This window comes from Mustela putorius, unplaced genomic scaffold (genome assembly GCF_011764305.1).
Source record: "Mustela putorius furo isolate JIRA1106 unplaced genomic scaffold, ASM1176430v1.1 tig00537227_pilon_pilon_pilon, whole genome shotgun sequence".
NCBI classification, from domain to species: domain Eukaryota; kingdom Metazoa; phylum Chordata; class Mammalia; order Carnivora; family Mustelidae; genus Mustela; species Mustela putorius.
The window spans coordinates 15,806,326-15,820,743 of NW_025422368.1; the positions used below are offsets into that span (position 1 = coordinate 15,806,326).

At 35.2% G+C, this 14,418-nt stretch overlaps 1 protein-coding gene across 2 annotated transcripts in view; it reads left to right on the top strand.

Annotated features, from left to right (window-relative positions):
* CPNE8 (copine 8) overlaps nucleotides 1-14,418 on the top strand; it is a 217,545-nt gene that overhangs the window by 127,324 nt on the left and 75,803 nt on the right. The window lies entirely within an intron of this gene.

Below are 14,418 nucleotides of genomic sequence, written 5' to 3' on the forward strand. Positions count from 1 at the left end.
CTTAACCACTGAGCCACCCAGGCGCCCAGGGTCAGCCTTTTCATTGTTGGATGCAGCGTGGCTTGGAGAGCCTTGGGGAAAGTCCTTGGGAACTGGGGTAGTAGGAAGGCACACCAGAGACTGAACAGTGAAGAGTAGACAATGGGTTTAGAGCAGACTCACTCTGAACAGTGGGTGAGTAGACAAATGTTTTTGTGTCTCTACAATGACTTTGACTCTACTGGATTTACACCCCTAAGTATTATCTCTAGGAGTTACCATAATCCCAGGTTTGCAGACTTGAAAGATCAAAATTATATCGACCCTTCCCTTGCTCTCAGCTACCACATCCTGTCAGTTGCCAACTTCAGCATCTCTAAGGAATAAATAATGCCACTACTGTCACTGGTATGAATTTTGACATTTCCAAAGTTAATTCTTATTTACAGGTTCCACATGGTTAAAAGAGGAAATAAGTATGGATATTTATGAAAAGGGTATAAATGTTTTTACTAGGCTAAAAGTGGTAATATGTATGTTTGCTAGCCCTGCAGAAGCAGTTGAGACACAGGAGGAATTTTAACAGACTTTGCTGAGTTCCTCCCTGTTTTTCATACCCAGATAATATTATAATATAGTAATCTATAGTGACAGCTCCCTTCCTGGAGCAGGTCCTCTACCTAAAGTCTCTCGGGCAGTTAGGTGGAAGGTCAGAGGTTCCTCCTGAGCCTTCTGTTTCTTAAAAATAATCAGCCTACAATAATGCACATGCTAAAGAGATGTCTTTCAGGTGGCATGAGCTGTTCCCCTGTAGCATAGAAAAAGAACTCAAATTACCTGAAAATGTTACTTTTTATTTGGCCTGTAGACATGATTTAGTATTCAGATCTAAATTTTAAAATCTAAATACCATTGACCAAAACATTGCCACCTAAATGGAAAGTGTACACAAAGAAAAGAAAATATAACACCATGAAATAATCTCTGAATTTGAAAGTCTTTCTAAATGTAGTAGGAGATAGAGCAAAAAGCATCTTTTGTTAAAATGAGCTTTTTTTTTTTTTTAAGATTTTATTCATTTATTTGACAGAGATCACAAGTAGTCAGAGAGAGAGAGGGGAAGCAGGCTCCCTACTGAACAGAGAGCCCATCACGGGGCTCGATCTCAGGCCCCCAGGACCATGACCTGTGTGGAAGGCAGAGGCTTTAATCCACTGAGCCACCCAGGTGCCCCTAAAATGAGCTTTTCTTTTTTTTTTTTAAAGATTTATTTATTTGACAGAGAGAAATCACAAGTAGACAGAGAGGCAGCCAGAAAGAGAGAGAGAGAGAAGCAGGCTCCCTGCTGAGCAGAGAGCCCGATGCGGGACTCGATCCCAGGACCCCGAGATCATGACCTGAGCCGAAGGCAGCGGCTTAATCCACTGAGCCACCCAGGCACCCCTAAAATGAGCTTTTTAAGTGAATACTAATGTCACATAGAAAAGTGCAGAAGTCATAAATACATAGCTCCCTGAAATTTCATAGATGGAATTTACCTTGTATATATTTAGCACCCACATCAAAAATATGACTTTACCAAGCACTGCAGAAGCTGCCTCCTCCCTCTTCCATTCATTTTTTGCACCTCTTGCCCAGTAACCACTTTTCCAGACTTTCATTAGCATGGCTTAGTGTTGCCCGTTTTTGAATTTTATATAAATGGAATTGCATAGTAGGTTCTCTTTTTTTGTCTGCCTTTCCTTAACATTAAATTTGTGAAATTTGGGGCGCCTGGGTGGCTCAGTGGGTTAAGCCGCTGCCTTCAGCTCAGGTCATGATCTCAGGGTCCTGGGATCGAGCCCCGCATCGGGCTTTGCTCAACAAGGAGCCTGCTTCCCTCTCTCTCTGCCTGCCTCTCCGTCTACTTGTGATTTCTCTCTGTCAAATAAATAAATAAAATCTTGAAAAAAAAAATTTGTGAAATTTGTTCATGTTACATGTGATTTGTTCATTCTACTACTGAGAGACTTTTCAGTTATTAATATGATTAGTGCTTCATGGACATATTTGTGTGTACTTTTTGGTTATACATTGTGAAATTCAATCCAGTTGCTTATATACCTAGGAAAGCGTCATATGGTGCTGTGTGAATGAGGTGGCAAAGTTAAACTGGCTCACAGATCACCCATTTATTCCAAGTTTCCCATTGATTTTTTATAGAAACAACATCTTAATTTTTTTCTTACTCATTTCATTAATATATAGTCACTCTTGCCTTATTAACTTCAGAGATGGAAACATCTAAATCATAAGCAAATTCCATCTGTATTTTCCATATGTAGGGTTCTAGATCCTATTTTAATGTTGAGCAATAACAAAAAGGAAAGTTTTAATTGTACTTTATTTTCCAAAAAAATTAAGATACCATCTGCCTTACGGCTGATGGTTTTGATTCAAGTCCCTGTTAACATCTCCATGGGTCCTTAGTTTTTGTCCTAAGATGAAAACATTTCTATTTCTATTATATTCAAAGCATTCAAGAATAATTTCATATAAAGAAGATTTTTCACCAAAGAACAGTCTCCTAATGAAAGGAAGCAGAGTTTTATGATTTTTCTTTTTTAAGATTTTATTTATTTATTTGACAGAGAGAGATCACAAGTAGGCAGAGGCAGGCAGAGAGAGAGGAGGAAGCAGGCTCCCCGCTGAGCAGAGAGCCCGATGCGGGACTCGATCCCAGGACCCTGAGATCATGACCCGAGCCGAAGGCAGCGGCTCAACCACTGAGCCACCCAGGCGCCCCATGGAAGCAGAGTTTTAAAAACCATTTTGAGAGATGGACACTTGTGTAGACAAGACAGTCATTCAACTCTGAAGCAACACATTACTTATTTTGATTATTTTTATTATCATTTCATGCCACCCTTCAGACTATTTCAGTTTGTAATTATAGTCTGGAAAAAAAATACAGTTTATTTATATTATAACATGGATGAGAAATGTGTTGATTTTTCCAAGAGAAAAACACAAAGGCTTAACCTCTTTCCCCATTCATGGTGATTGTTTTTAGCCACTAAAGTACTGGATAAAATGTAGTCTTGATTAACATATTTGTGACTTCACATAGTTTTATCAATTGTATTCATGTTTAAAAGGGTTTTCCCTTTGCTTATGTTGAGGAATATTTTGCCACATCTCTATAATGATTTTGTGTCATCTCCATTCTATGAAATAGAAAACCTTAACCTTTTTGTATAATCAAGAATAAAATACATATTTTTTTCACTTACTGCCAGAAACCTTGTGGACCATTTGCAACTGCGTGTCTCCATGAGAAATACTTGCGGCCCTTTTCTTACTATAATACCTCTCCAGATACTGCTTAAGTGGGCTTGGGATACAGTCTAAATGGGAATTGTTTGAAAATTTGAAAAAATTGGAAAATTTGGGAAAAAACTCCCCAGGTCATCCTAATGCAGATTTGGGTTGAGAACAATTGTTAGAAACTCACTCTAGAATCCTGTAGGTATTAATTATCTGTTATCTTCCTCATTTTGCTGATAAATGAAGGTTAAGTGTCTTGCTCCGGATTGTCTTCATGGTTTGTGCATTATTGTAGACAACGGTGCTATAAACATCTGGGTCCATGTATCCCTTTGATTAATATTTTTGTATTCTTTGGGTAAATATCTACTAGTGCAGTTGCTGGGTAATAGGATAGTCTATTCTTAACTTTTTGAGGAAACGCCATACTGTTTTCCAAAGTGGCTGCTCGGGTTTGCATGCTCACCAGCAGTGCAGAAGGGTTCCCCTTTCTCCACATCCTCATCAACACCTATTGTTTCTTGTGTTGTTGATGTTAGCTATTCTGACAGGTGTGAGGAGATATTTCATTGTAATTTTGATTTGTATTTCCTCTATGATGAATGATGTTGAGCATCTTTTCTTGAGTCTGTTGGTTATCTGTATATCTTCTTTGGCAAAACATTTATTCATAGCTTCTGCCCATATTTTAATTGGATTATTCACTTTTTGGGTGTTGAGTTTTTTAAGTTCCTTATATATTTTGGATATTAACCCTTTCTCAGATACCTCTCATTCCATAGTTGCCTTTTAATTTTGTTGTTTCCTTTGCTGTGTAGAAGTTTCTTAGTTCTGTTGAGAGACTCCCAAATTTAAACCTAGTGAATGGTTTCAATCAGACAGTGCTAAAACACATGATGACTTCATGCTAGAGGAACAAAAAATCTCAGATCACATCAGTCTAAGTCTGTTGTGCTTTCTTCTACAAAACCCAGCTAATGCTATCTTTCTAACTGATAGAGATGTTTTCCATACCTGTCTAGGTTTTACCCTGCTTCTATTTATCTCCCCCAAGATTACTTTGGTCATTCACTGTATTTCCTTTTCTTTTTTTTGCCCCAATTTCTCTTTTTAAAGTTACATATCACAGTAGAGAATGCGTATCAGGCTATTAGAAATATGAGGCTAGGAATTGGAGAGATGCTGGAATATAAATCAGAAGCATAAATTGGAGGATCTTCTAATTAAAAGATCTCTTTGACACAATAGAAGTATATAGGATTGCTCACTGGGAGTTTTGGGGGAAAATTCTACAGAGCTGGTGATAAAAGTCTTCCAATTAAATGAAACTTAAGAGTTGTCAGATAATAAGGATGCTGATCATTTATGCAATAAGATATATTGATAGGCAATCATCACCTATTATTTTCTCTGTGATTTTGAACACCAAGACAATTTGAGATTTTGTGTAACCCGTAGATATTGTATAACTGTATTGTGTTTATTAATTACCTGCTAGAATTCCAAATACGTATAAAACTAAACTTAGTGACAACTAAGTCCTAGAAAAAACAGTTTGTTAAAACTTAGCAAATGAGAAGTTCACTACGGACATGAATTTGCTTTACCTTTACTTTTTAACAATTTTAATATTTCATTGAAATTGGCTAGTCAGAGAGAGTGAAAATGAATAAGAAAGAGACAATGTGGTGTGTGCAATCTTTTTGTTACATAAATTGCTCTTATGGAATAGCTTGGTAATTCAATTTCAAGATCATTCATTATGAGAGTTTTAAATTTAATTTGGTATCCCAAGCAGTTTTACATATTTCTTCTCAATTCTTAAAGAAAAAGATATTCCAGTAGGAAGTATTATTGTTCTTTTCCCAGATATGAAAGTTCGAGTTTAAAATGTGGAAATGATTTGTCCATTTTACATGACTATTAGGGAGTCACTGGTTTTCAAACCAAACTACTGCTTATTGCTTTAATTATCTTTCCAGGTACTGCTAGTATAGGATAAATGGAACATGATAGTCAGAGTTCCAGATCTTTCTTTGAAACATAAGTTCATACCTTTAGCATTTGATGATGACCCTTGTAGACGTAACCTGAGGGAATTGAAACAAGGTAAAAATATATTATAGCCATTTATTCATGTTACATTCATACCATGTTTAGAAAGGAAAATTTCATAGTTGCTAATCTGGAAAAAATTAAGACAAATAGAATATTGTCACTCCCAATAACAATTTAGCTTTGGTAAATATTCATATATATTTGAGTGCTTGATGTTCACGTATTTTTTTTAAATTTTTGACCAAATGACTGACTGCTGTAAGAGCTGAGTTCCCTAATTGATATTTTATGGTTCAAAAGTTTGATTTGCTGCTCCCCATCAAGCCATTTTCTAAGATATTTTTCTTGCAAGAACCCAAAACAAATTTCTGGTGTTCTGTTCAGAATAGTTCAAGTTAATCAACTAAACTTTCTTGGGGAAATGAATAGGAAAATGTATTTTATGGTTTTGAGGGATGAAAAAATTTTACTAGAAAGCCTGCTGATTTACCCAAAGTCAGTAGATTCCAAAGGTAAAACTTGTAGGCAGACATTATTTTTATGGTGTTGCATAGATATTTCTTTCATTTCCGCTAGAAAATGCACAGATACTTATACTGTATTTTAAGGACAAAGTTTCTGTTACGCTTATAATAAGAAAGAGCTCCTATACATAAATATTATCCTATCTAAGCAACCCAAACACCAATTCACTGAGTACTTTTAATTCTTTGATTAATGTCTGAGATCTCTCTCTTAGGAACTCAGTGATTCTGAAATTTTGCTTCATAGTCCCCTGGAGTCTTATTTGGTTAAAAAATAATTTATTCAAGCTTCTAAAACACACAAAAAATATTTTATGAGGTAGATTATTCTATTTCTGTATTTTAGTACTTTGAAGATAATCACATTGTTTTTTATTGTTGCTTTGGTAAAGATTTTATTTATTTGGTGAGAGAGAGAGAAAGAGAAAGCACATGCCAGCATACAAGTAGGGGGAGTGGCAGGCAGAGGCAGAGGGAGAAGATGCCAGGCTCAATCCCAGGAGCCTGGAGCAATGACCTCAGCGGAAGGCAGATGCTTAACCGACTGAGCCACCCAGGTGTGCCTATATTCACATTGTTAAAACCATTATTATAAAATGAACATGCCTTAAAAACACATAAAGTTATTAAAGCCTAAAACTTTTACCTAAAAAGTTTTTTTCTCCATAGTTTAAGAAAATAATTTTCATTTTGAGAAGTGAAAGGGTAAAAATGTAGAAAGTCAAAGAAAATCTTATAAATCTTGAATGGCAATAAGTAGTTACTATTGTATTAATGTAAAAATAAGCACACAGTCTCCAATGTGGAGGAATTCTTTCTTATCTGAAAGTTCAGAGACACCAAATGAGATCTAAGTCAGAGATTACAGTAAACTCTGTCAGTTCTAAATGTGCAATTTCACCACAGTGGAGTAATTATTTTTTAAAATTTACAAGATGTGCATTTTTTTACTAACAATGCTGCTGGTATACACAGCACAAAGTATTTATTTGAGATAAATATTCTAGGCAATTTGGTGGGAGCTGGAATTACTGCTTTTTGGACCTGAATGATCTGAATTGTCTATACATGTTAATTAAAAACTACAACCATAGTAATTCACATAGCTTTTTACTGGATACAGACTTTTTCTTTCCTTGTAGGTCTCCTAAATCTAAAACCTTGAAACTGACCAAAGAAAGCTCTCCATTTTAACTAGAGGTTTGAAAGAATTTCAATAGCAAATGTATTTTCATCTCCTTCTATTTGGGCTTCACCCTTGGGAGTTGATCCTAGCTGCCCTTCTGGAGTCCCTCAGTTTGTCTGGAAGATAATGGACAGTGTGGGGACTGGTGGCTAGAGAGTATGGAAACTGGTAGACTGCTTTACAAGCCAGGTTGGCAAGAGAGCTAGGACATTTATGATGTCTTTTGGCATCTCTGGCTTGACAGTGGGAAGTGGTGCCCCAGCACACAGAGTAGACAGGATATGCCAGAGGAAAAGAAGGGATTGTTTGCCAATGAAAAGAACCCAACCCTGGGTAGCAGTGGACTGTAGTATTCAACTTGCCAACTTTTGCTACTTAGGGGTGGGAGTTGTATGTTGTATAAGTGTGTGTGTGTGTGCATGAAAGAGAGAGGGAGACAGTGGTGTGTGTGTGTGTGTGTATGAGAGAGACAGAGTGTGTGGTGTGTGTGTATAACTACTGTCAGAATTTTTTCCTCGTGCTTTTTATTAAAAAAACAAACTTTGTAGAGAAATGATAGAATTCCTGTGTTCCAGTCTTCATCATTGTGAAAAAGCAAGAAACAATGAAACTATTATGTCTTAAAAACATATAATGGTATTCAAGGCTTACAGAGAATGAGCAAAACTAGCAATATAATATGAAATCTAGATAGATGAACAGATAGATTTATCTATGAACCGGGGCAACTTTTGAGTGAAAAGTAAAATATAAACAAGTACTAATCTATATTCAGTGGCTAGCCCAGAAATATACCATGTATATAAATGGTATATAAATGAACAATTTATAAAAGCATCTGATGCTTTACTCAAATTTTCTTAGAGCTATGAATTAAATTTATCTTCTCATAACTAAAGTATATATACTTGAATATAAATAATATAGTATAAATAAAGTATATATACTCTTGAATGAAGGTATCCGTTATCAATCTGTTGGAAAGGGAGTAATTACTTTGAATTGCATTTATATGGCTATAGGCCAATGACAGCAAAAGATTAAAAAGGTACAAGAATAGAGATTTAATATCTCATTTTTTAAAACTTAAATCTTTTGAAAAATTTTTAAAAATTAAAAAAATATGAAACTGATCTTTTGGCCATTGTTTTATGCTAATCCTGCTTCTGGTATTTTGTTGTTGTTTTGCTTAGTATAATACTAATTTTTTATTATTCTCATTAGTGTGAAAAAATAATACTCATTGGCTGATAGTTTAAATTTCAGAAATAGGTTAGTGCATCACACAGATCTATCTTTCTAGAGATTAATACTTAAGGTAAGAACTAGAATTCAATCACTTTGAAAGTATAGAGGGAAAAGTATGTGACATGGATGACAAATGTTTCATAGTTCATGAAATTAGAGGATATCCTGACTTCAGACATTATCTCAGTTAACTTTTTTTAAAGATTTTCTTTATTAGAGAGAGAGAGAGAGAGAGCACTCACACAAGTAGGGGGAGTGGCAGAGAGGGAGAAGCAGGTTCCCCGCTGAGCAGGGAGCTCTATGCAGGGGTAGATCCCAGTACCCTGGGATCATGACCTGAGCCCAAGGCAGATACTTAACCAGCTGTGCCACCCAGGTGCCCCTCTCAATTCACTTTTTAATTTATATACTCCTAGAAAAATATCCAAAGATCCTGGCTAGCTAAAGAAATTTCATCCTACCTTTCAACGAATTAAATTGCATTTGTAAAACTATTGCTAGGTAGAAATGATTTTATATTAAGAATTTGGGGCTATATACAATTTGTTTCCTCTTTCAGTAAATTTTAATTTGAGTGAGAAAATTTGCTTGATGATGTTTCGATGCATTAAGCTTATTACAGGAAATGGAAAAGAATTAAAGGTAATGATGTAAAAAAAAGTTAGACTTCATGTGTAGTTAAAATTGATATAATGTCAATACATACGCATGGAATTTAAACAATGTAACATTTATAAATATACTTTAAAAATATGTCTATATCCTGTATTTAAAAAAATGGAGTGGCTATGTGGGCAAACAGTTTGGACTTAAATGTTGTAAATCATCACATATAACATTTTCTTTAGTATGGTATGTATCATTTTGTGCATCAATGTAAACCACATTAAAAATATTGTCAGGGCCCCTCAGTGGCTCAGTCATGTAAATGTCTGCCTTTGGCTCAGGTCAGGCTCAGGCTCTCTCAAATAAATAAAATCTTTAAAAAAAAATACATTGTCTTGTCTTAAAAAGTGTTGTTTATCCCTTTGTATAGATATAATAAATAAGTGGAAATAAAGTTAATAAATGAAATATTAATATTAAATAATAGATAAAACACAAACATATTAAAATATACTATTATGTATTACTAGATTACATTTTATATATATATATTTATACCCAAAATGACAATAGGGCTGACTTATTTTATACATATGTGTTATTTATATCTTTTTAAATTTCTATCTATATTAAAAATGGATCAAAGAGCAGGTGTGGATAAGACTGATAAAATTAGCCCATTTTTCCTGCTGAATTGTTAATATTTGAGAGTGATTATATCTGTTTTCCTCTTGAAGGCCCAGAAATAATATTGTAACCTATGGAGGGAAGAAAAATAATGGAAACCTCTTGAAATTATTTAAAATTCCAACAAAGCTAGAGATATGATCACTTGTACATTGAATACATTCATATAAATTTATATATAATAATTTCTACAATATAAAACATAAACCAGTACTTTACAAAAGAAAAAATAGTGCTTTTGTAAGGATGTGTTTATAACTTGCATTTACTAGCACAATTAATTAAGAATCATAATAGTTTGGCAAATTTACATACAGATGAGCTCATAATCTTAAGAATGCTTACAGGTCATATTTCTGGATTTTTTTTTTTTTTAAGGTAAAGTAGATTCTCCCTCAGGATTTGAGTAAGTTACATGGGAAAAGAGACTTGATTCTTTTGAAATTTTGAATTAGAGATACCTCCTTTAAGAATCAGTGGAGTCTAGGGGTTCCCGAGTGGCTCAGTTTGTTAAGTGTCTACTTAGGTTCAAGTCGTGATCTCAGGGTTCTGGGATTGAGCTCTATGTTGGGCTCCCTGCTCAGCAGGGAATCTGCTTTTCCCTCTTCCTCTGCCCCTCCCCCTGTTTGTGCTCACTCTCTTTCTCTCAAATAAATAAATAATTAATCAGTGGAGGCTGGTATTCTTTTGTTTAAACAAAACCAACAGAACATTCTTAGGTACTGAAAAGCCTTGTCAAAGTCAAAGGCCTTGACTACAGTAAAAATAAAGAAAATTAGCAAAATTAGGGATAGCTGATATATTGTTATCTGGACTCATAAAGATGAGCTTTTGTGTTGATCATGGGAATTCACAAATCCTATGGCATATTTTACTTGTCATGGAGTCAGTGGTTTGGTTTTAGTCATCTCTAGAAGAACACTGCTGCTCTTTTCCTATAAATATTAAACAGGAATGTTTACAACCTGTGAGTTGAATTAGGGTCACCATAACTGCACTTCAATTAAAAGTGTCTCATTCTGTGACTGCTTAATCTCTAGCTATTTTCAAAAATACTGCTCTGCTTGCTAGGACTGGCCCAGATTAGACAAGATAGAGGGACATAGAAAATCACTATGTTGCATGCAAACGGAGGAGACAGTGATATCCGGGACTGTTGTTTCCGTGGGAAGGATCATGCCAGCGTTTGAGCCAAAATATTTTCAACATCCTAGAGAAATTGTCTTTAATATACTATATGTTTACAAATCCCTGTTAGAGAGATCCTTCAACACACACCTGAAACATGGCACATAGGTGTACTACAAGGCAGAGGAGTTGCACTAGAACAGTACAAGCCACAGGAGTGTGTGTAACTCCCAAATAGCTCAGCACAGCATTTATCAATTCATAAGCCTACTACATCCTCACAAGTTATTTTTATTAAAGCTTTCTTAAAATTGTACATATAATTTTATATCTACATATCTCTATATATCTAGAATCATATTCTTCGTAATTGGAAAAATATAGTGTATTTTTCAAGGAGTTAAGCAACTTTCACAGAAAGAATCAAATGAGTTCTCTGAGTTTATTTTCAAAACAATAAGTAGGCATTGCCCCCAATTTTTAAGTGAAGGCATAAGGACCCTGAAGTTGGCTGACTGACTCCAGATCACACAGTGATCGAGAAAGGGATGAGACGAGTTCGGTACACGCATGTCATTTGTATATGTTTTGTGCAAAACTAGTTTGCTGGCAGTCAAGAAAGTGAGAATCTTCTGTTATTCTCAAGACAGGGTGGTCTTCATGAGGATCATCAGAAATGCCAGCAAAAGGCAATATTAATATTGCCTGCCTCTCTTTTCTCTGCCTTTGTTTGGTGTGATTGCGTGGTTATACTCCTGTGGGAAAAGAACAGTTGTTTGCTTTGCTCTCAGAGTTGTTTTAAGGAGGTGGAGAGGGTAACAGTGGTTAATGGGAATCACACCCGTGACGTTCTCTGAGACTGAATATAATCTGAGGCAACTTTGTTAATATTACTGGCAAAATCAGATCACAGAATGACTGTGATATTAACTTGAATCTATTTCCAACTTTCAACAGTGCCCATTGTGTACCAGGCAGTGAGGTAGATGCCGAAAACATGGAGATGAGTTTATCACCTTTCTTACCTTCAAGTATGATGAAGGCTGAAAGGGGAACTAAATAAACAACAGGTATAATACAATAACAGGATCTGTGATGGTAGATAACTGACTTCTTTAAGAGCAAATGGGGAACGGCATGAAGCAGGAAAGGTTTCTTAGAGGACATAATAGGCTATAAACGTTGGTGATGCTGGGAAAGAAGGGGCCAAAAATGGAAGAGGGGGGTTAGACATGTTTGATAAGTAAGGACTATCCTAGAGATTTCAAATATAAATGTGAATGTGCATAGTATCTATTTTTTCACTATTAATAGAGCATAGAAATAGTATATAGATTTTATTTAACAATTTAATAAATTTCCTCAAACAAAGCTTTTAGAGCCAGACTACCGTCTATATAGCTATATAATAGTAATCAATTTGCTTTAAATGTCCTTTGTTTTTTTTTTCCTCAGTAGCATATATCTATTATAAAAAGTAAGGAGAACAAATTGGAGATGTAAATAGACACAAATGGGATAAACAGCCCTGGAGTAGACTTTATTTTATAAATGCAGTCAGAGAGACATTACATAGAATCATTATTTTAGTTGCAATTAAATTAACAGGAAATAGCAAAGCAGTATTATTGAATCACAAGGAAATTATTGGTTGTGATTTATAATGAAAGTCTTCCCATCATATCTCTCTGTATAGTGATAATTGTTTCAATATTATAGTATTGAAAATCAGGAACAGTTAAAAATATTAAGGTAAATTAAATTTGCCTTTTAATCTCCATAAAATCTAGGAATAGTTGATGATGGGGGGAAAAAGATAATTATAAGTCCATGAAAATTACATTTAAATCTTTAAAGTATTTATCTAAGCAATTTTTGAAGTAGGACAGGTTGCAAAGGAAACTATAAAAATTCTCCTGTATTCCAAAAGATTGATGATAAAATCACCTGGGAGTCAATCCACTTATCCACCCAAATTCTTCAGATTTATTCTGGAGACAAAGCACCTTGTATCGAGGGTTGACAAGTTTACCGCCACCTCCTCTTTAACTGCCTTACGTTGATGACCTTTTGACACATCCTCACTTCATGATCATCTGTTTCTCTGGCTCTGAATATACAATGATGTATTTTCTTTATCTCACAGAATTGTTGTTGTAGAGGCTGAAATGCAGTTTGTGACTCAGTACATTTTCTCCTTTACAACACAGGATAGTATTGCATTTATATGACATGCAAATTTAGTGTTTTATTCAAAATAATAATCTTAGACAAGACTCAGAAGGGGAGGCACAAGTATTTTATTCATTCTTTTATTTATATCCTGTCTCATTCTGGAAAGGATCCAAGATAATTTATAGAAACCCATGTAAAGAGACATGGTGAACTATAAACTAGGTGAGGAAATTGAAGGAAAGGGGAAATACAGGTAAGAAGCCTGAAAAGTCTGCAGAGGACAGCATGTCATGAAGACCTATCCTGCAAGAAATGGGCCGCAGATTTGGCCATAAGCCCTCTCTAACAACTAACTCAGAAGGGGGAAAAGAAGGCTCCATTTCATGATAAATAGGACCCGCTCAGAATTGTACCTCACTGGTCCTCACTCAGTTCTGTAGAGAGTAACAAATCTACCAAAACAAAACAGAACCAAATATCAGAGAATTGCTTTTTAGGGAGTTCCAGAATGACTTCAACAGGGGCACATCTGTGTGGTGTATGATAAACCTGACTATTGCCATTGCATCCAGATTTGCCACTCTGCTGTACTTTCTTTATCTGGATGGGTATTACATGTTCTTGCAACTTACTGAGTAATTGTGTCTACTTGAGATCAGTAATATTGCTTCTCTCTACTAAGTTTTTGATGCGTGTTGAGTGGTGGGAATTTAATGTTGATAGTAATAGCTCAACGTTGAATTGAAAGAATCAACCAGATGAGGATTAGCATAGTTAGAAAACTGCCAGAAGGGCTTAAGTGATTCAAGGTTTTGTTTAAGTCCTCTATATGAAGTTCTCACCACTAGTGTGGTGAGCTCTGTTACCTAAGTCCTGCCACACTTTTACCATTACCAAATCATTGTGCTTGAAGTGCTCTGATAGAAATGTTTTGTTTCCATGACTGTTACTTAAGATATTTGAAACACACACAGCAGTGGAGGAGGATAGCTTCTAAACATAATCTCCAAAACTCAGTTTTTAAGATCGCAGTGAAAGATACCAAGATTATGAGCTTGGGATTCTGAAGGTCAAAGAAAATTATTTCACTTAATTAAAAATGTATAGTGCTAAAGTACTATTTTGTACTTTTCCCCATGTAACTTCAATGATTGAGTCCTAGTGGATTGGGTTCATACATACAAATATATTTACCATTGGTTTTAGTCCCCTTTCCTTTCACATTTTCATACATGTAGATCTGCTTCTGGAAGTTAGAGGTCAAGGTGACACTGGTGTAGAGGGATGTATCATTTAGAATATTATGATGTATGTACAAGATCTTTGAGATAGTGGAGAACTAGGAGGCTGGAAATCTAAGTGAGGTGTGTTTTAAATAATGTAATAAATACCTTTCTTACTGCAAAATCTCTACTGAAATTAATGGCAGCTCGTTTTTCCTTCCAAATCCCATCTTTAGAAATTATTGTTTTGGTTGGCTAGATAACGGTTTTTTTGTTGCTTGTCTCTGGTCATCAGGTC